The 21376-nt window shown below is 45.7% G+C and overlaps 1 protein-coding gene across 7 annotated transcripts in view; it reads right to left on the bottom strand.

The window, feature by feature from the left end:
* The window catches only part of crppa (CDP-L-ribitol pyrophosphorylase A), a 717155-nt gene that overhangs the window by 144826 nt on the left and 550953 nt on the right, over positions 1-21376 (bottom strand). The window lies entirely within an intron of this gene.

Below are 21376 nucleotides of genomic sequence, written 5' to 3'. Positions count from 1 at the left end.
AAGTGATAGGTTCAAGAATTTTTTCATCCCAGAAAATTATACATTCTTGATTTTGTAGTCTGTTACTGAGTGAAATAACTGTGGAATTACAAACCATAACTAATTTGACATATATTTTCAAGATGTTCTCAAATGCTGGAAGGAGATTCTACATGATCAAGGTTCTTGGGATACTAGCCTCTGGTTTTTCAGAGCTCTATCGTTACATATAGTAAGGAAACAGTGCCATAAGTATTTTCTGCATATCCCTCGAATTTGAAAAAAAAAAGTTGCAGGTTATGCTGTCAGCACCTCTTAAAGTGACACACACACCTTTCAGGTAAGCTCACCGGGGGTGCAAACCGCTAGCGCCTGGCTGCTGACGATCACTCCGATCATGACGGATTTCTGGTGATCGGTAAATTAGGTGCGACCACCTCATTGAGTGCCCGCTAAGGATAATGTTTGAATAAACAGTCTGCACAGGCTTGCAGAGTCGTTAACCAGTGGCTACTTAAAGGGATGAGGAAGCGTTTCCCTCAGAAGTCACAGTCAGTACAACGTTTATACAGAGCACGATGCGTGATCCTCCGAATTTGCAGTGGCAGACAGGCATAACAGTACAGGTTGAAAACAAGTGATTTTGAAAACTTTAATGGGTGCAATATTATGCCGCTCCTTTAAGACGCGGCTTTTCCTGGGATCTGATTCAGAGTTCGCGCATGCGCAATGGGTCTGCAAAATGTACCGACAAAACTTTTGTTATCGCTATCATGTTTGTAACCACAATGTAACACCACTGTATTACTATCTAGATGCACACCTTGACCACAAGGGGTGAACTTGTGGGAGGCACTCCTTACCTGATCACTCAGGTATATAAAGGGAGGTCCCACGCAGGGTCATCACTTCTCGAGTCCTAAAATAAAGAGTTAAGGTCACGGAGTGACCCTGTCCCCAGAATGTGCCTCGTGTGGTTTCATGCTGTAGAGTAAGGACTTTACAATCACCCCCCCCCCGCCCCCCCCCCAAGTTCTGGTGTGCAACGGCTGATTTATCGCCCCTGTCGGCTTTTCGACCGATACTGATGAATTTCTGGGTGGGAGACGCAAACTTTTCCAAGGCGCTAAAAGTACCGCTCCGCCTGGATTAACACTTCAATAGAGGCGCGACCGAATTTCTCCCCCACAAAATTCTTACAGGGCTTGACAGGGTATATGCAGAGAGGATGTTTCCCCTGGCTGGAGAGTCTAGAATCAGGTCTCAGAATAAGGGATCAGCCATTTAGAACTGAGATGAGGAGACATTTCTTCACTCAGAGGGTGGTGAATCTTTGGAATTCTCTACCCCAGAGGGCTGTAGAGCCTCAGACGTTGAGTATATTCAAGACAGAGATTCGATAGATTTTTGGATATTAAGAGAATCAAGGGATATGGGGATAGTGCAGGAAAGTGGAGTTGAGGTAGAAGATCAGCCATGATCTAATTGAATGATGGAGCAGGCACTAGGGACCGAATGGCCTATCCCTGCTCCTATTTCTTATGTTGTTATGTTAAAACAACTACTTTATCAGCCACAGTGGTTGAATCAGGCATTCCCTGCGAGCTGCAATATCAAATGGACAGACTTTTTACAAAATAGATATTTTTTCTGGAAACTAAATCACATATATTGCATACTGTCACAATCTACATCTGGAGGGACTGCAATGAAAATAAAGCAGAACCCTTCAATGTAACTATTTTCACTACAACCTTTCTGAGTAAAAATGTTAAAAAGTGTTACATTCCAGAGCACAAAAATCTAGGCTGACACTCCAGTGCAGTGGTGAGGGAGTGCTGCACTGTCATAGGTGCCGTCTTTCAGATGAGATGTTAAATCGAGGCCCTGAATGCTGTCTCAGGTGGATGTAAATGATCCCATGACACTGTTTCGAAGAGGAGCAGGGGAGTTCTCCCTGGTGTCCTGGACAATATTTCCCCCTCAATCAGCATCAAAAACAGTTTATCTGGTCATTATCATATTGCTGTTTGTGGGAGCTTGCTGTGCGCTAATTAGCTGCCACTTTTCCTACATTACTACAGTGACTACACTTCAAAAAGTACTTCATTGGCTGTAAAGTGCTTTGGGACATCCGGTGGTCGTGAAAGACGCTATATAAATGCAAGTCTTTCTTTTGTCTTTAAGATCCTCCAAACGACTCTAGAATGACCACTGGGGTCCGCGCTGGAGTACCAATGTGTACTTATGTCAGATGTGCCCCATTGTGGATTTGTGGGACATACTAACATACAGTTTTCTTTCCTTATGGCCTGTAATACTGCTTATACACCGTCAGTGTTTCATCCACCACGAGTCCATGACCCTCTCCAGCTCTGCAACCTTTAGTTGATAACCCTGGTGTATATATGCCTGGAATTACCCAGACCCAAATGAATCATACTGCATTTACCTGTATTGAACCACAAAGATTCCAATGTATCTAAATTGAACCGCATCCTAGGTATTTCATCAACATTTCTAACTCACACACATTTTTGACAGCAATAAACTTGTCTTCATCCAAATCATTAATAAAGATGGTGGAAAGTGACTGTCCCAACATGGATCCCTGCGGGACTCCAGTTGGACATAAGAACATAAGAATTAGGAGCAGGAGTAAGCCATACAGCCCTTCGAGCCTGCTCTACTGTTCAATAAGTTTATGGCTGATCTTCGACCTCAACTCCACTCTCCCGCCCGATCCCCTTTAATCCAAAAATCTATCTATCTCAGCCTTGAATATACTCAACCACTCAGCTTCCATAACCTTTAGGGTAGAGAATGGAGGGGATTCGCTGCGATCCATGCTGGGACAATCAGAGTTTTTTTTTCACATTAATTAATACCTGCTGCTGACAAGAATGCACGCAACTCACTTTCCAGCTTTTAAAATCAGACTACCAATCTCACACGATGAGACCTTATTTAATAGACTTCTGTACACTACTTTATCAAAGGCTTTCTGGAAGTCAAGATATACAATATCAATTGGGCTACTGTCATTCACCAATCTAGCCACCTCTTCAAAGAATTGTACCAGGAGGATAAACATTTTGTTGGTGCCACTGTATCACCAGAAGTGCGGCACAGTAGATCTTCCACCCGCATCTTTGCTTCCATTGTGAACCTGTCCCAAATCCCAATTGGTCAGAGTAAAAGATAAAGAAGGCCCTAGAACCAATCGCTGCAGAACCCCTCTAGTCATCAGTCCTTATGCTGAACTGCTACCATTAATAGCTACCTTTTGTCTATGACAATGCAAGCAGCTCCTTATACAACACAAAATCTGCCTGCTATTCTTAAAGGACTCAACCTTATTTGATTGCCTTTTGTGCACATTGACAAAGGCTTTATGAAAATCAAGATAAAAACAAGATCCATATTGTCAGTTAAAAATATAGGATTCTGCGATTCACACTTCCAATGGGGAAGCTGTGCTTGTAGGGAATATAGGTGGGAGATGGGGCTACAAGCCTGTTGCCTTGAATCTCCAACCCGCAATCCCTCAAAGCCCAGAAATGTGGCATTGCTGCTATGATGTCAATAGGACCCTGATGTTATTTTCATGCACCAAAGGGCGAAGCGCATACTGTGGTACTGGATGTAGAACAGCCGAACTAGTGGTCCTTAAAGGCAATTATAGATACAGGGAGAACTCTCCCTCTGTCAGATAGTTAGCAGGTCTTTAAGCAAAGATAGCAGCTTTTAAAAATAATTTACAAAGCAAAATGTTCATGCACCTCTTGAAATAATAGTAGGATATTTGCAGCTCAAAAATTAAAAAAAACAGAAATTGCTTGAAATGCACAGATTATGGATCTTATTTTTATCATGATTTTCAAAAAGCTTTTGTCAAGGTTCACAATCTGTAAAGAGAAAACCGAAGGCAGATTATGAAACAACACATTGTTGATGGACACAAATTTACAAGATGAAAACTGTTCTGGGATCTGTGGTCAGATTGATACAAGAATTAGGTTGTTCTTTTAAGCAGCTGTTTTCCAAGAGGTACTGGTTTAAGACTGAAACTTGCCTGTAGTGCTGTGAGGTCACCAAACAATGTTACACTGCCAGCTCTGTATCATTCCTTGGCCAGGAAAAACTGAGTTCTGTGATGTGATCTCTGCTCACCAGCATCTGAACACGGGATTCATTTGAACATTAACAAAAAGCCAATCGGGCACTCTGCTAACATTAAAAAGATTAAAAGTAAGTTCAACAAGTTCACTTCTCACCAGTTGCTGCTGTACTGCAGCCTATGTGACGCTGAAGTGGCATGAGATATCATCTTCAGGAATTCTCATTTACTTGTCTGAATTTGACTTGGGTAACTGCACACCCACAATATATGAAACCAATGAGGCAAACTACATAGTATACTTCACTGATGAGAAGGCGAGTGGCTATAATTCCAATCTGATCTGCTAATTGTGATATACTTTGGTTTTTAAGATTAATGGAATACAAAGTTACACCAGTGTTCTTCCAGCAACAATTTTGCCATACCAATTTAAACGGTCGTAAAACAAAGCTATTTATTTTAAAAGAAAATAATGAAGAAATCCAGCTTTCAGGGGTGTGTTTTCCATTCAATGTGCTTGTTGAAAAAACAGATTTTGGCAGAAGAATACCCATTGGTTGTCATAACACTGCCAGCTAAGAGGGAAGATAGCTCAGGCCAATTACTTCATTAAAAGGAACTATTTGCAGGGCTATAGGGGAGTGGGGCTAATTGGATAGCTCTTTCAAAGAGCCAGCATGGGCACAATAGGCCGAATGGCCTCCTTCTGTGCTGTCAGATTCCATGATTCTATGATCACAACTACTTATTAAGATTTAAGGATACATTGATACTGCGACTATAGTGTCATTGAAAAGTGATTTTCCACTTCACAATGATGCTAAATTTGCAGTATATCTCTGGAAAGAAGCAGTAAATGATCCCCTGGAGTCAGGGCCGGCCTTACGGGTGGGCAATGTGGTGACTGCCCAGGGCACTGCGGTCGGGGGGGGGGGCGGGGGGGGGAGTGCGAAAGATAACATGGTAGAAAACCTTGAAATGATGGTCATAAGATCATAAGCGGCAATTCGAGCAGTGAATTGCTCTGAAATCAGATTGACAGACCCTCCCTCGCTCCAACAAAAATCTGAGAATCTGTTGCAATAAAAATGAAATTTGACTTATTTAAACATTGTAAACCAGTGCCTTGACTAAGGTCTTATGTGGTATAATGAACTAACTGTAAACATCTTTAATTAGACCATGACATCACAGTAGTAATAAACAACAGACTCAATAAATCATAATTTCTAATTTTGAAACACCCTTACCTGCAAATGCTTTAATGTCTAAATACAACTATAAGTCTGCATGGGCTATCGTGCCTTCATTCTCTTATTTTGCGACATGATGCTTTTTGAGTAGAAAGCAGTATATGGAAGTCATTTGTAAGGCATAAGTCATAAAAATATAAGAACTTCTAGGAACAGGAAAAAGTCATTAGGCCTAATAAACAAATTCCTTTTTGATAGATCTAAAACTCACCTACCCACTTTTTCATAATTATCCTCAATCCCTTCTTTTTCCAGAAATACAACTCTAGAATAAACCGACATTGTCCACTTCAATGGCTGCCTGGAGTAAATCATATTATATCTACCTGTTGAAAAATCAGTAATGTATGTCAAAACAGCCTAACATGTAAAATGATTGCTCATTTCTTTGCCTAGACTGTTGTTTTATTTATAATGATGTGAATTCATGAGAGGATTGACTATAATTGCTATTTCTACAGAATGGCAGCACAGTATCTCATTATTCAAACTCTTAAGGTGACATTCCACAACCTCATAAAAATTACTTACTGTTTAAATATTAAGTCATCTACAAAGGAACTGCATTATTAGCAAAAAAAATACATATGGATACTAGAGCTGTAAAATAGTAATCCAAGCAAATGGATCCAATGACCTCATAAATGGCAATGAAAACTGCTACCTCAGTAGATTTTGTGCTCCCCTGAGAAATGTGCTGCAAGCTCTCTTGGTAAGCTTTCTTTGTCCTAATAACCTATTCAAATTAGGGGGAGAGACTTCCAACACATTCCGGAGCATTCATGAACATGAGCAAAATTTAGAGATTGAATAACTGCCTTAAACTTTGTCATGTATGTAACCTTCATGTAACTGTAACCCTCATAGCAACACTGCATACTGTACACACCTAAGAAATGCACACCTTGACCACAGGGGGTGAACTTGTGGGAGACACTCCTCATCTGGTCATCCAGGTATATGAAGGGAGGTCCCACGCAGGGTCATCACTTCTTGGTCCTGTGAATAAAGGTTCAGATCACAGAGTGACCTTGTCTGCAGAATGTGCCTCGTGTGAATTTATAGTAGTGTGTAAGGACATTACAAACTTACTGCTAAATGTCTCTTATTCTCCATATTGCTTCGAGTTGCTCTTTTTAAAGTTAACAAAAGCTTTCCTTCCCCACAAGCATACTGACAGTTGAGATTCAATGACCTTGAAATTCCACCAGTTTCATGCAGTAACTCCAGCAGAAACTAGCAGATCCCACAGGGAAATGGCAAAAATGGGTGTAATGGGAAGATTGAGGTGGAACATCAGCCATGATCTTAGTGAATGGCAGAGCAGACTCATAGCACTAAATGGCCTATTCCTGCTCCTATTTCTTATGTTCTCCCATTTCTTACGTTCTTATGTAAACCCCAATTATATTGTTTCCCTTTGGGGTGGGGGGGAGGGGAGGTGTTTCCGCCAGTCTCCAGCTCTGAGACTGGTAGAAACTCCTTGGAATTTCAGGGCCAGTGTCACAGGTGAAAGAGCAAAATGACAGCAGTAAAATTGAAGGCTTATTGTATCATGAGACTGACACTACAATAACACCAGTCTTTTTTCTCCCCTAGCAGATTACAGGAAATGAGGTGTACAATCATATAGATTAAGAAAATTATCCAACTTGTCATCGTGACTACATAATTTATGAATATCAGTAGATTGGAGATGGTCAGCACATCAAAACAAATCTTGACTATACACAGTGGCTGCAATATGCAATATTATATGAAACGTTGGACTGTGTCACTCAGTTCTGATTCTCTAAGAAGGCTACAGAAATTGAGTGATTTTGTTAACTCTAAAAGGTAACACATCCTTCAAATTTACAACTCTTTAGGAAGAAACTGAGATTGATAAGTAAGCATTGATTTTCTGAGTTAGACAAAACGGGATTATGATAGTCCATAGCTCAGGTTCACCTGTGCTGGCAGATTAGGAGGTAGCCCATACTTTGGAAGTCTCTCCCCCTAATTTGAATAGGTTATTAGGACAAAGAAAGCTTGCCAAGAGAGCTTGCAGCACACTTCTTAGGGGAGCACAAAATCTACTGAGGTAGCAGTTTTCAAATGGTTACATCAATGGGAAAGTTATGATGGTGACTGAAAAGTGGCCTAATTGTTCACAATGGCAGAGCAAAGGCATGTGGACAACACTGCTCTCTTTGGCCTAGAAATTTAGTTAGGCCAGTTTTCAAGCACCAAACGAATGGAGGCCTGAGGGTTGCAAGAAATTGGTCCTAGCTCCTTAGCTAAAGAATCATGGTGAGCTGCCAGTGCCTGCTGTACCTCCACATGCAACTCGCCCGACAAAAGAAGCAAATTTCGAACCACCTGCCTCACCGGCAGCGGCCCTCAGGTATGTCCCACGGGGGGGGCGCGGAGGGGGGATAACAGCAGAAGAGGGCCAATAGTGGCCGACAGAAATATTCCGGGCTCCACATCAAGTTAAAATAAAAATTACTTACTTTTATAGTGCCGACTGCATTCACAGGTAGAAAATCTGAGTGGAACAACAACTACTTGCATTTCTATAGCATCTTTAACATAGTAAAACATCCCAAGGCATGTCACAGGAGTATTACAAGACAAAAAATTTAGGTGCAAATTAGGTGCGGCTGCCTCATTTAGCGACCGCCAATAATCACGTCTGAAAAAACAGTCGGTTCAGGCTTCCAGAGTCGTTAACTGGTGGCTATTTAAAAGGATGAAGAAGCCGTTCCCTCAGAGGTCACAGTCAATGCAACGTTTACACAGAGCATGGTGCGTGAGACTCCGAGTTTGCAGCAGCAGACACACATAACAGTTCAACTTGCAAAAAAGTCATCTTGAGAACTTTAATGGGTGCATTACTATGGCGCCAGCATCGCATTCTACATGCTCTAGCAAGGAGATATCAAGAGAGAAGGGCTGCTGGCAATGTCAGTGGCCGAAGGAGGAGAGCCCCTCGACTTTGGGGCAGGAGGCCTTACCCCCATGGTTTTATCGGTGGTAATGCTGATACCTGGATGACCGAGGAGCGGTGTGTCAGAAGGCTGCACTTTCAAAAGGAGGTAGTTACAGAGATATGCCATCTCCTGCAGGCAGACCTGCAGCCTCACATTGGCACCAGGACTGTGCTGCCTGTCACAGTGAAGGTCATGGTGGCATTCACCTTCTATGCCTCCGGTTCCTTCTAAGATGCATCAGGGGACATATGCAGCGTCTCACAATTCGCAGCACATCGCTGCATCCGCGACATCATACAGGTTCTCTATACACGTAGAATGGACTTCATTACCTTCCTGATTACCTTGGAGAAACAGGGTGAATGCGCATGTGGGTTTGCCAGGATAACGGGCTTCCCGAGGGTACAAGGAGCAATTGACTGCACGCACTTGGACTTGTGAGCAACATTCCAGAATGCAGAGGTCTTCAGAAACAGAAAGGGATACCACTCCCTAAATATGCAGCTGCTCTGCGACCACATGCAGCAGAAACTCACAGTCAATGCTCGGTTTCCTGGAAACGCACATAATGTGTTTATCCTCTGGGAGAGCACTGTGCCTCGACTGTTGCAGCCATCACAAGAAGACCAAGGCTGGCTGCTCGGGGACCAGGGATACGGCCTGGCCACTTGGCTAATGATCCCCCTCTGCAACCCCACCACAGAACCAGAGGAACGCTACAATGAGAGCCCTGCCGCCACCCACAACATCATAGAGCAGACAATAGAGCTCTGAAGCAGCGATTCCGATGCCTGGACCGCCCTGGAGGCAGCCTTCAATACTCCCCTCACCAGGTCTCCCTATTCATTATGGTGTGCGAGATGCTGCACAACTTGGCCATCATGAGGGCCCATGCCTTGCCAATGGGGATTGCAGGTTCACCTCAGGAAAGAAAGAGGAGGAGGAGGAGGAGGAAGAGGAACAGGAGCCTGCCGACGCCCCGAATGTTCAGCAAGATAACGAGGACCAGCAGCAGCCACGAAGGATGCAGCGTGCAAATGTTGGCGGTGCCAGGACTATTCGGTGGTGGCTCATAAGGGATCGGTTTGCTTAAAATGAGGAGCTGAAGGATACACCTAATAATGACCGCGCATTGTGCCACGTTAATGCCACATCTCCGTCACATGTCCACAGTCATACACCAGAGGCTGAAGGAGACGGTCAAAGTAACAGTTTATTTTTCAAACATCTCTCAAACAACCCCAAAACCCCAAACCCACAAATAAAACAAACTGGAGCACCCGCCCCTTCAAAGAACACAAACGATGATGATACTGAAGAACATATCTACAGAGGTTCCATGGGGACATATTTGCTCAGTGGGTCTTGCGCTGGCATTTCCCACTCCTCTGCCTCACCCCACCTCCCAAGCCTATGCTCCTCCTCAATGTGACCTCAGTTCCTGTAGCAAGGCCGCTTGAGGGCTGCTCTGTGACTAAGGAAGTCAGGACAGACTGCCTACGATGATGCCCTGGACCAGCTGTGGGCATGGAAGGCCCGACTGCTGACTGCACCGCCTCAGGATGGGCGGCAGCAGTGTGGGGTGCAGGCCGTGGCGGGTGCAGGGGCAGACTGGTGGGAGCCGGAATGCTGTCATCGTGAGGAAGGACAGCACCTTCCATTTCCAGCGGCACATTGCCACTGCTCCGGGGCGGAGCCAGAGCATCAGGAGCAACATGTGCGACCACAGACCTGCTGCAGCACCGTCTGTTCCTCGTCTGACTGTGGGGATGACAGAGAGGATAGCAGCAGACACTGCTTGCATGACATCACTCTGAGACTGCATAAACAAAGTGAGCGCTTGAAACGCTACAGTCTGAGATTGCATGCCAGCAACCAGTGCCTGCATAACATCACGAAAACCTTGCATGGCTTTGGCCTGTGATGTCATGGCAGCTGCCACGTCAACCATGGCACGCACGATCACCTCTGCGACTCCACTGTCACTCGCTAAGCCCGCTTCCCGGTTTAGCCGGGCAAGGATGGACTCAGTGGACTGCTGAGAGGCATGGGCCTCCGCCACACGCGCAGCGTGCATCCACGTTCTGCGGCATTCTCCCCAATGCACCCATAATCTCACAGTGCATCAACATGGACTCCCTGGACATAGCCTCCCAATCCAGGTCCTCATCTGCCTGACTCTGAGCAGAGCTTCCCCTCGCGCTGCGCACTGCTGCAGGCCACTGGGGCCAGGAGCGTCAGGATCTAGGAACCCCAGGGATGTAGAATCCTGCACCGAGCTGGTCTCCCCACTCGCTGGCACTGAAGACGGGTCCCGCTCTGTGGCCACATACGTCTCCACATCCTCCTCATCCTCCCCTTCGTGTGATGACAGCAGCTGACGTGCAGGCTGCGGCTCATCTGGCTCATCATCTATTAGTACAATGCAACACAAGTGTGGGTAGCAGTTGGTGAGGGGGCAGGATGGCTAGAAAGAGGAGGCAACTTTATTTCGGAGCTACATGTTGTAAGGCATGTGGGCTCAAGGGTCAGGGCTCTCACAGAAAACGGACATCTCATTCACAAACCGTCACTGTCAACTGGGGGGCTCTGCCTCGCTGGCCGGCACCGCCCCAACTGGTGCGCCCATGGGGGCGGCCACTCACTCCTCCAATTCCGATAAAGTTCTAGAGGTCAGGCTACCCTCCTTCCGTCCGCTGCTGCTCTTGCTTGTTGTGGGCGAGTTTGGACTGAAATATCCAAAACAAGATGTTGTCAGTGGGTCTGTAGCTACTCGTGTGCCACATGTGTCTGCTATAAGCGACTCGATACTAATGTCGCGAGGTGTGAATCTCTGCATCTCAGCCTGTGTGGCAGCGCACAGTGGATGTGTCGAAGGTGGGATTTAGGGACAAAGAGCTATGAGTAAGTATGAGGCTGAAGGCCTGTGTCCATATATGGAGAGTTAAAAGGTGTTGGTGGGTGTCCTCAGGCTGTCGGGAGCTAGAAGGTGAGAGATGCTTGGATAGGCGATGCATATCTGGTGAGGCGATAAGAGCTTTGAGGGTGTCTCCAGCAATGAGGGGCATGACCTGGTACACATAGAGAAGGGGTGGGCAGTGTAAAGTCTTTACATTGTGTAAGACAGTGAGGCTCACATGAACACAATGCAAGGTTAATGTAAAGGGTACTCACCCTGATGACCCTAGTGAAGTTGTTGTATTTCTTGCGACATTGTGTCGCTGTCTAGACCACTGTGTCGTGGGCAGAGACGTGCTGGGCAACCTCCCTCCACAGCCTCCTGAACAACCTTGGTGATGGCCTTCGTCCCTGTTATGTCTTGGTTAAGGAGTCAGACTAGATACTGCAAGCTCAAAGTAACGTGTGACTGTAGTCCTTTATTACAGATCTCAGAGTGCCTCTCTAGCCTGTGAGGCCTCCTTATATACAGGTGCTCCCAAGGGATTGTGGGATTTTTTGGGACTCCAGGGGATGAGCCCTCTGGTGATTAGACATGGTAATTACAAGTTTACATAAATAACAGTCCCCATCCAGGATGTAAGGCATTGTTGCGCCTCTCTACAGCCTCTAACAGGCCTCCAGGGCCAGGGCCTAGAAGTGGTGTGTTGTCCGTCTTCCTCCCTGCTCCTCCATTTTCCCGCTCTCAGGTCAGTGAGGAGGTGGAGCTGCGCATGCGCATACTTACCTTGCCGTGCCTTTAAGACTCGGCTTTTCCCGGGATCTGAATCGGAGTTCGGAGCATGCGCAATGGTTCGGCAAAATTTAGCGGCACCATTTTTGTTAGCGCCCCCCCAGGTCAGGTGTGTAACAGCTGATTTAGCGCCCCCCCTTCAGCTCTTTGTCCGATTCTGACAAATTTCTCAGCGGGAGGCGCAAATTTTTATTTGCAAAGGTTCTATTTGGAGCCCCTACATTTTACTAGACAATGATATTAAATAGTACATACTTAATCTGCTGTCAAAGCCGCACACATAAAATCATGACAAGGCATGTTCGGATTTGGCAATATAAAATTAGGTGACAAACTGATCAGGGATCAGCTATTACCATTGCGTTGGTGTCCTTTCACTGGATTCACTTAAGGGTTCTGACTTTTTCGGGGCCCCATACAACGACACAAGATGTGCGGTCCTAATGCCACCCTGATCCTACCCAATTTCTCAAATGTTTTGTAGCCGAGGTGTGGGAATAAAGCTGCTTCCATTCCTAACCCAAGCAAAAAATTGTATTTGTCTTTAGATTGTCTGACATGTGCAAAGCCCATCACCATGCTTAAGGGTCTCCAAATCAAAATACAGAGCAATCTACACAAACGGTTTGCATTTGGCTGATGGGGAGGTCATATTATCTGCCAATAAGCACACACAAAGATCAGAGAAATTGAGTATCGGTTGATTTAGCGAGGTTGAGAGATCATCGGGGTATTGCTGGAAGTTAATCAGCTAAAACCATGCACCTTACTAGGATTGAGGGCTGGTAATGCTTGTCTATTCAAGATCATTCTACCCATTAGGGCACAGGCTTGCAAGATTATCTGAAAGAATTCCAGCCCCAATAATAGGTATATTCCTCCGGGTCTCATAAATCAGCCTGGCTGGCTGTCATTTATCACAACACCCTGGAGTACTGCAAGCCTGCTTGGCTGAGGCATTACATTACCTAATCCACCACAGAGGACTGATTCAGTTCCAAACTCCCATCCTCAAGGGTATTATTTTGGAGCCATCTCAACCACAATGAGTTATTGCATCAGCAATTAAATGCTGCACATCAGCCATGTGTTTTGCCTCAAACAAAACAATATTAATTAAATACATAGGTTTGATGGAGTGCTGTGATTACTATGCCTATTAGTGATTTGTGCTACTGTTTTGAGTGTCAGCATGAAAAAAAAATCTAATTGGCATGCGAGTGAGCCTACATGGTAACTGGTGCCACAGTAGGAAATAGTCTAGGAATATCAGACCATTAAACATGCCCATGGATGCCTCACACTGCAGTTTTAATGTCCCTGAAGCTATGAACCACAGTCTTAACTCCCAGCAAAGTAAAACTTAGCTGTAATTGCCCATTATCTTCCTATATCTTATTAAGATGCACAGTGGCACCACCAAAATTGTTCACCCATTTTCAGTCTGTACATTGATAGGTTGAATGAGTTCCTCTTTGCAATCAACACTGCATCAAGAAGACCTGACTTCAAGCTTGGAAAATGCACATGAGTATTGTAACACTTCATCTCCAGTGCCTTATGAATATAATAATCTTTGGGCTCAATTTTACCCAATGCCATTTTTTGGCGTATTGGAAGAGTTATGCCAATTTTTTGGGGGCTCGACTACAGCATTAAAAAAACGTTCAAGTTTCCCCGTTCTAATTTTTGAAATTGGCGCCACGCAGCCTGTCCTTTAGCTTTGAGGGATGGAGCCTAATGTCTGCACCGAAAAAAGGATGCTCCCCCTTCTGCGCATGTGTGAAAAAAAAAGACTTTTTTTACGTGACTGCTATGGGCGCGCTTGCCCAGTACACCTCCCGGTATTTTTAGCTATTTTTAAAGAGCTATTTTTAAAGAGCCAGTTGTGTGCGAGAACTTTAATTCTCAGTGGAAAAAAATTGGAGCTGCAATATGCCACGTAGCTCAAAGACCAAGAATTTCTCACAGGACGAAGTGGAAGCACTGGTTACTGTAATTGAGGCCACATGGCATGAGCTGGACACCAGCAGAGGTCAAATAAAAGTTTCACCAAAAGAAATAAAGAAACGCTGGAACCAACTTTCATAAGATTACTGTGCAATGGTGACCACCCCAAGGTCCAGTGGCCAGTGCAAAAAGAAGTGGCAGGACCTTTGTCAAGCAGTTAGTGTAAATAATATTTTCATTTATTTACTGGAATTGCAATTGTAAATGTGACCATCTGTATGTCCCACCCAGCAGAAAGACACCCTCTCTAAACAGTTATATTTTCACCTTTGTAGAGGAAGGTGGCCCACAACAAAAGAGAAAGAACTTGAACAGGAGGAGGCCCGGCAAATCTGCAGCCATTGACACCCGTGGAAGACAGGGTCACTGCCTGGAGAAAAGCAACCACCACTGCACAAGCTGGGCCCACACTCGAGGGAGAGGGTAAGTCTTGCAAATTCCACAATCTGGCTTTGCTAAATGTTAAGTACTGCGAGGGCGAGCCATGCTTCGGTTCATGGGGATGTCTCCGTCAGCTACGCTTCGGTTGATGCAATGTGCTATCATTCATCGTGGTCCTTCAAATGAGCCTGCTGTCTGCGCTGTGTGAGCCTACTCATGCCACCCTGCCCCCTCCTCTGCTGCTAACCATTTGTCTGTTCTGTTATATTTTGCAGAACTTGAGGCCGACCCTGACGAGGCTGAAGCCGATGCAGAAGAAGATTCAAACACAGAGGAGCCTGAAGAGGAGAACATCTTCCAATCCCACCTTCCAGATCAAGAGCTGGGGAGGAGGAGGATGAAGCCCCCACTCTTGTACTCACTCTGGAGGAGATGCTGGTGCCACCCATTGAGGTGCCAGCCCCTTTCCTAAGTGGTGTGAGTGTTGGGACATTTCATGGTTTCACACTGTCCGAGGCTGCAGGTCCCAGTGGGGTGCAGTGAGCCACACCCAGGATGAGGAGGGGAAGGAGAGCTCGAAAGCGTTCTTCTGCGATGCAGGATGTAACAGATGTGGTTCAGAGGATGTCAATGAGTGGGGAGAGTATTAACCTTACCCAATCACTCCTCTGCACCATCAGTGGAGTGGATGATGAGGTCTTCGGACTGTCGGGAAAAGTAACAATCTTCTCGTGAGAAATGGGAACACGGTCCGGGCACATTAGGGAGGGAATGCCGCAGGTAGCTGATACACTGTCGGTGCACATGAGGGAGGGAATATCGCAGGTAGTTGAGACGCTGGCGCAGCATATGAAGGAGGGAATGTCGGAGGCAGTTGTTGCAATAAGGGAACACGCCCAAATCCCACGGCCATTGACGGAATCAACTGCCACTTCCACTCCAATCCATAGATCAACCTTTGAAGAGGCCCAAGCTGGGCCTTCCACATTACCGCCTGCCCACACCCCCCAACAAGAAGTGCGCATTACACGAGATGCTCGAAAGAATAAGCTTGGTACCAACCTGAGAAGCGCTGTGCCACCGCCAGCGGGCTTGGAGTCACCAAGACCAAGCGCAGAGGGTGGTCTTAGAATAAGGTGGAGGAGAGATGGATGCAGCCTTTGTTTGCTGCTGTTGTAGTTACTGTTGTAACTGTTCTCAAACGAAAAGTTTTTTGTTAGTGATGTAAATTTACAAGTTTAAAAGTGTGTAAGTGATCCTAAAGTTTGTAAGTGATCTTAAAATTTGTAAGTGATCTTAACCAAATAGTTTAAAGTTTGATACAAGAATATTTTTATTAAAGTTAAGTTAAGTACAAACATGTGTTAAAATGTTGAATAAAATATATTTTAAATTATAACTGAATCGTTTACATTATTTGTTCCATTATTAACACAACTTTTTGAACTAAAGAAGAATCATTTACATTACTTGTTCCATTATTAACATAACACAACATTACGGAACAGGTCAAAACAGTAAACATGGTCCATTAGGAATAGTTGCCGCTGAGCCTTCAGGCAGCAAAGCGTTCATGGATGAGCTGCTGGTGCAAGGATCGAGCAATCGTTAAAGGGGCATGACGGCCTGCCCTCCTCCGCCATCGTGCTCCGGGTTCAGGTAGTTGCATGGCTTCCTTGTCCTCCTCCTCCTCGTCATCTGCATCTTCCCCCTCATCATCAGCCACTCTCACCTCAGGTGGGTCTTGTAATACCAGCTGCTGCTGCCTCATGATGGCTAAGTTGTGCAGCATGCAGCACACAACAGTGAACTGACCGACAATCTCAGGGGAATATTGCAAGTAGCCTCCGGAATGGTCCAGGGATCGGAAACGCTGCTTCAAGATGCCAATGGTCTTCTCTATTGTGCTGCGCGTCACAATGTGCGACATGTATTTCCGGTCAGCTTCCGTCCGGGTTATGCATAGGGGTGTCATGAGCCAGGTGGCGAGGCCGTACCCTTTGTCCCCCAGGAGCCAGCTCTGCCCTTCTGGCTGCTACTGAAACATGGCAGATATAACGCTCTCGTGTAGGATGAATGCATCATGGGTGCTCCCAGGGTATCTCGCATCAACTGCCAGGATGCGATGCATGTCGTCACAGACGAGCTGCACATTCACCGAGTGGAAGCCTTTTCTGTTCCTGTATGTCTCAGAATCCTTCAAAGGTGTTCGCAAGGCGATGTGGGTACAATCAATGCAGCCCTGTACCTTGGGGAAGACAGCAATCCTGGAGAAGCCCAGAGCCCTGTCACGCATTGTCTGGGCGGTCCTGGGGAATTTTATGTCGTCATTCCTCCGGGCGTATAGTGCAGCAGTCACCTGCCGAATGCAGATATGTGTTGCATGTTGAGAAATGGTGCACACATCCCCAGTTGTGGCCTTGAATGATTCAAATGCATAAAATGAAAGTGCAACTGTAACCTTTACTTCAACTGACAAAGTAGTCTTCCTGATGCTTCGAGGGTGCATATTTGCTTTTATTAACTCACAGATCTCGGTTACAACTTATTTGCGGAAATGTAGTCTTCACATACAGTCTGCCTCACTCAGGTGCAGGTATGAATGCCTGTCTTGATATACCTGATGTGGGTAAGGTTTCCTGCCCATCATCCTATGTGCTCTGAGGTTCCTCAGGTGATGCTGCCTTATCAATCTTCTCCTCCACAGCCCCGTCATGCAGAAGCCATGCACCAGGTATGGCATTGTCAATATTGCCCCCATAATTATATTGTAGCTTTGCAACAACCTCAAAAGAGCAGGACAAAGCACTCACAACACTTCTTTCCCCTCTCTCTCTCCAAGGTGCACGCCCTAGAAAGGACCACACCCTAGTCTGCGTATGTGCAATAGGCTTGCTTAGAACTGGAAGCTAGGCATTCAAATGAAGATGTTTCAGGCAACAAAGTCTAATGCAATGCTTGAATTTTAAATTTTTTTTCCAAAGTATCACCCCACCACTGAATGTCTCCTCACTGGGCTTGAGGGTCGGAGCGTCGGCCGGTAGAATCGCTCCCTCGCCCAGACACAGGGGCTCGGCTTCCAACCCCCACCACACACCCGCCGCCCCCCCGGGCTTCTTTTGAAGCCAAGCCCCGAGGTCCTGTGTCCGGGCAAGGGAGCAATTCTGCCGGCCGACGTTCCAACACTCGAGCCCGGTGAGGAGACGTTCGATGGTGAGGTGGTACTTTGAAAAAAATCAAAAATTCAAGAATTGCATTAGACTTCCAATTTCTCCCTTTTGACTTTGAAAATATTAATACTTATGATGCATATTCTGTGCTTTCTTCACTCCCTCCAAAACTTCGGCTAAAAACAATGGCGTCTTTCTGCGCCGGTTTTGTAATGGGTGCTGATTTTTCTGAAGTGCCCAGAAAGTTTTTTGGGAGTGGTCACATACTTCTTCTTAGGAAAAATGTAAGTTGGCCAAACTTGCTTAACATAGAAAATAGGTGCAGGAGTATGCCATTCGGCCCTTCGAGCCTGCACCGCCATTCAATAAGATCATGGCTGATCATTCACCTCAGTACCCCTTTCCTGCTTTCTCTCCATACCCCTTGATCCCTTTAGCCGTAAGGGCCATATCTAACTCCCTCTTGAATATATCCAATGAACTGGCATCAACAACTCTCTGCGGTAGGGAATTCCACAGGTTAACAACTCTGAGTGAAGAAGTTTCTCCTCATCTCAGTCCTAAATGGCTTACCCCTTATCCTAAGACTGTGTCCCCTGGTTCTGGACTTCCCCAACATCGGGAAAATTCTTCCTGCATCTAACCTGTCCAGTCCCGTCAGAATTTTATATGTTTCTATGAGATCCCCTCTCATCCTTCTAAACTCCAGTGAATACAGGCCCAGTCGATCCAGTCTCTCCTCATATGTCAGTCCTGCCATCCCGGGAATCAGTCTGGTGAACCTTCGCTGCACTCCCTCAATAGCAAGATCGTCCTTCCTCAGATTACGAGACCAAAACTGAACACAATATTCCAGGTGAGGCCTCACCAAGGCCCTGTACAACTGCAGTCAGACCTCCCTGCTCCTATACTCAAATCCCCTAGCTATGAAGGCCAACATCCCATTTGCCTTCTTCACCGCTTGCTGTACTTGCATGCCAACTTTCAATGACTGATATACCATGACACCCAGATCTCGTTGCACCTCCCCTTTTCCTAATCTGCCGCCATTCAGATAATATTCTGCCTTGGTGTTTTTGCCAACAAAGTGGATAACCTCACATTTATCCACATTATACTGCATCTGCCATACATTTGCCCTCTCACCTAATCTATCCAAGTCACCCTGCAGCCTCTTAGCATCCTCCTCAAAGCTCACACCACCACCCAGCTTAGTGGAGATATTACTCTCAATTCCTTCATCTAAAATATTAATGTATATTGTAAATAGCTGGGGTCCCAGCACTGAGCCATGCGGCACCCCATGAGTTACTGCCTGCCATTCTGAAAAGGACCCGTTTATCCTGACTCTCTGCTTCCTGTCTGCCAATCAGTTCTCTATCCACGTCAGTACATTACCCCCAATACCATGTGCTTTAATTTTGCACACCAATCTCTTGTGTGGGACCTTGTCAAAAGCCTTTTGAAAGTCCAAATACACCACATCCGCTGGTTCTCCCTTGTCCACTCTACTAGTTGCATCCTTAAAAAATTGCAGAAGATTTGTCACGCATGATTTCCTTTTCATAAATATCTTTGAAAAACTGGTGCAGAAATCAGGTTATGCCCCCATGACTCAAAAAAATCGTAACCTTGAAAAATCGTACCTAACAGAATTAAGCTGGCACAGAAACTTTGGGGAAACTTGGAGATTTTTATTTACTCCAAAAAAAAGCAGTGCACGCCAAAAAAAACGGCACAGATAATTGGGGAACATTGAGCCTTTTGTTTGGAAGTTTAGTAAGTCACAATTTAATTTCAATACAGAATTTTGTGTAAGTTATATATTCCTAAAGAAGCTGGGTTCAATTTGTGAGTTTGTGCTGCAATGGCTGACAGTAAGTGCACTGCAATTGACCTCGGCTGCACTGCTCCAAATCACTATTAGTGATCCCTGTTGGGAAGTGCGTATGTATGGACAGGACTTGGCTCAGCTATTATTCTCCTTGCCTCAAATAACTTCTAACTGTCGTTGTCTGGCTTTGCAAATGAAGTATGGTCACCTAGACAAGGTACCAGACTGTATGCCAGTAAAAACTTGGGCAGCAAAATGAAAGAAAATCAGAAATAAATTACTAAACAGAATGCTGCAAAGCACAATTTTCTGAAGAAGCAGACTTTCTCTATTATTAATTATTTCTGAATATAATTCTTCAGTAGTTCTAATAGCCATGTGGTTACAGCAGCCTAGTAAAGGGCCAAAAGGAGATCAAAGAGGAATCAATTAAAGTTATTTTATCCAAATAACATTTGGTACTTCACACCTACATTTTACAATAACCATGACAATGGCACCTAGAAATCTCACCATTTACTGTGTATCATCAATAAATCTTTGGTGGCTGGGCTCAGAATTTCCTTGGAGCTACTGTAGTTCTACTGTCATAACTGAGCCGGGAGTATGGTGGAAACCTCGATTACGTACATAATCAGGGTTTCTCCTGCACCTCCAGCAAAGTTCAGTGGCAGAACAGCTCTGAGGAAATTCCAATATTTTCAGCTTTTTTTGGTGGTGCGATCTGTTCCAGATGTCCTACAAAATATAATTAAATCAATTTTACAAATCATCCATCATCATAGGTAGTCCCTCGGAATCGAGGAAGATTTACTTCCACTCTTAGAATTAGTCCTTAAGTGGCTGAACAGTCCAATACAAGAACCACAGTCCCTGCCACAGGTGGGACAGACAGCTGTTGAGGGTAAGGCTGGATGGGACAGGTTTGCCGCATGTTCTTTCTGCTGCCTGCGCTTGTTTTCTGCATGCACTCGGTGACGAGACGCGAGGCACTCAGCGCCCTCCCGATGCACTTCCTCCACTTAGGGTGGTCTTTGGCCAGGGACTCCCAGGTGTCAGTGGGGATGTTGCACTTTATCAGGGAGACTTTGAGGGTGTCCTTGTAACGGTTCCTCTGTCCACCTTTGACTCGTTTGCCATGGAGGAGTTCCGAGTAGAGCACTTGCTTTGGGAGTCTCGTGTCTGGCATGCGAACAATGTGGCCTGCCCAGCAGAGCTGATCAAGTGTGGTCAGTGTTTCAATGCTGGGGATGTTGGCCTGGTCGAAAACGCTAATGTTGGTGGGTCTGTCCTCCCAGGGGATTTGTAGGATCTTGCGGAGGCATCATTGGTTGTATTTCTCCAGCAACTTAAGGTGTCTACTGTATATGGTCCATGCCTCTGAGCCATACTGGAGGGCAGGTATTATTACAGTCCTATAGACCATGAGCTTGGAGGTAGATTTGAGGGCCTGGTCTTCGAACATTCTTTTCCTCAGGTGGCCGAAGGTTGCACTGGCGCTCTGGAGGCGGTGTTGAATCCCGTCGTCAATGTCTGCTTTTGTTGATAAGAGGCTCCTGAGGTATGGGAAATGGTCCACGTTGTCCAGGGCCGGGCTGTGGATCTTGATGACTGGGGGGCAGTGCTGTGCGGCGAGGACAGGCTGGTGGAGGACCTTTGTCTTATGGATGTTTAGCGTAAAGCCCATGCTTTCGTACGCCTCAGTAAATACGTTGACTATGTGCTCGAGTTCAGCCTCTGAATGTGCGCAAACGCAGGCGTCGTCCATGTACTATAGCTCGACGACAGAGGTTGGGATGGTCTTGGACCTGGCCTGGAGACGGTGAAGGTTGAACAGGTTCCCACTGGTTCTGTAGTTTAGTTCCACTCCATCGGGGAGCTTGTTGACTGTGAGGTGGAGCATGGCAGTGAGGAAGATTGAGAAAAGGGTTGGGGCGATGACGCAGCCTTGTTTAGCCCC

The sequence above is a fragment of the Pristiophorus japonicus genome, chromosome 5, assembly GCF_044704955.1.
Source record: "Pristiophorus japonicus isolate sPriJap1 chromosome 5, sPriJap1.hap1, whole genome shotgun sequence".
Lineage (NCBI taxonomy): Eukaryota > Metazoa > Chordata > Chondrichthyes > Pristiophoridae > Pristiophorus > Pristiophorus japonicus.
Note: the sequence above shows the minus strand (reverse complement) of the source record. Positions and strands in the feature narration are given on the sequence as shown.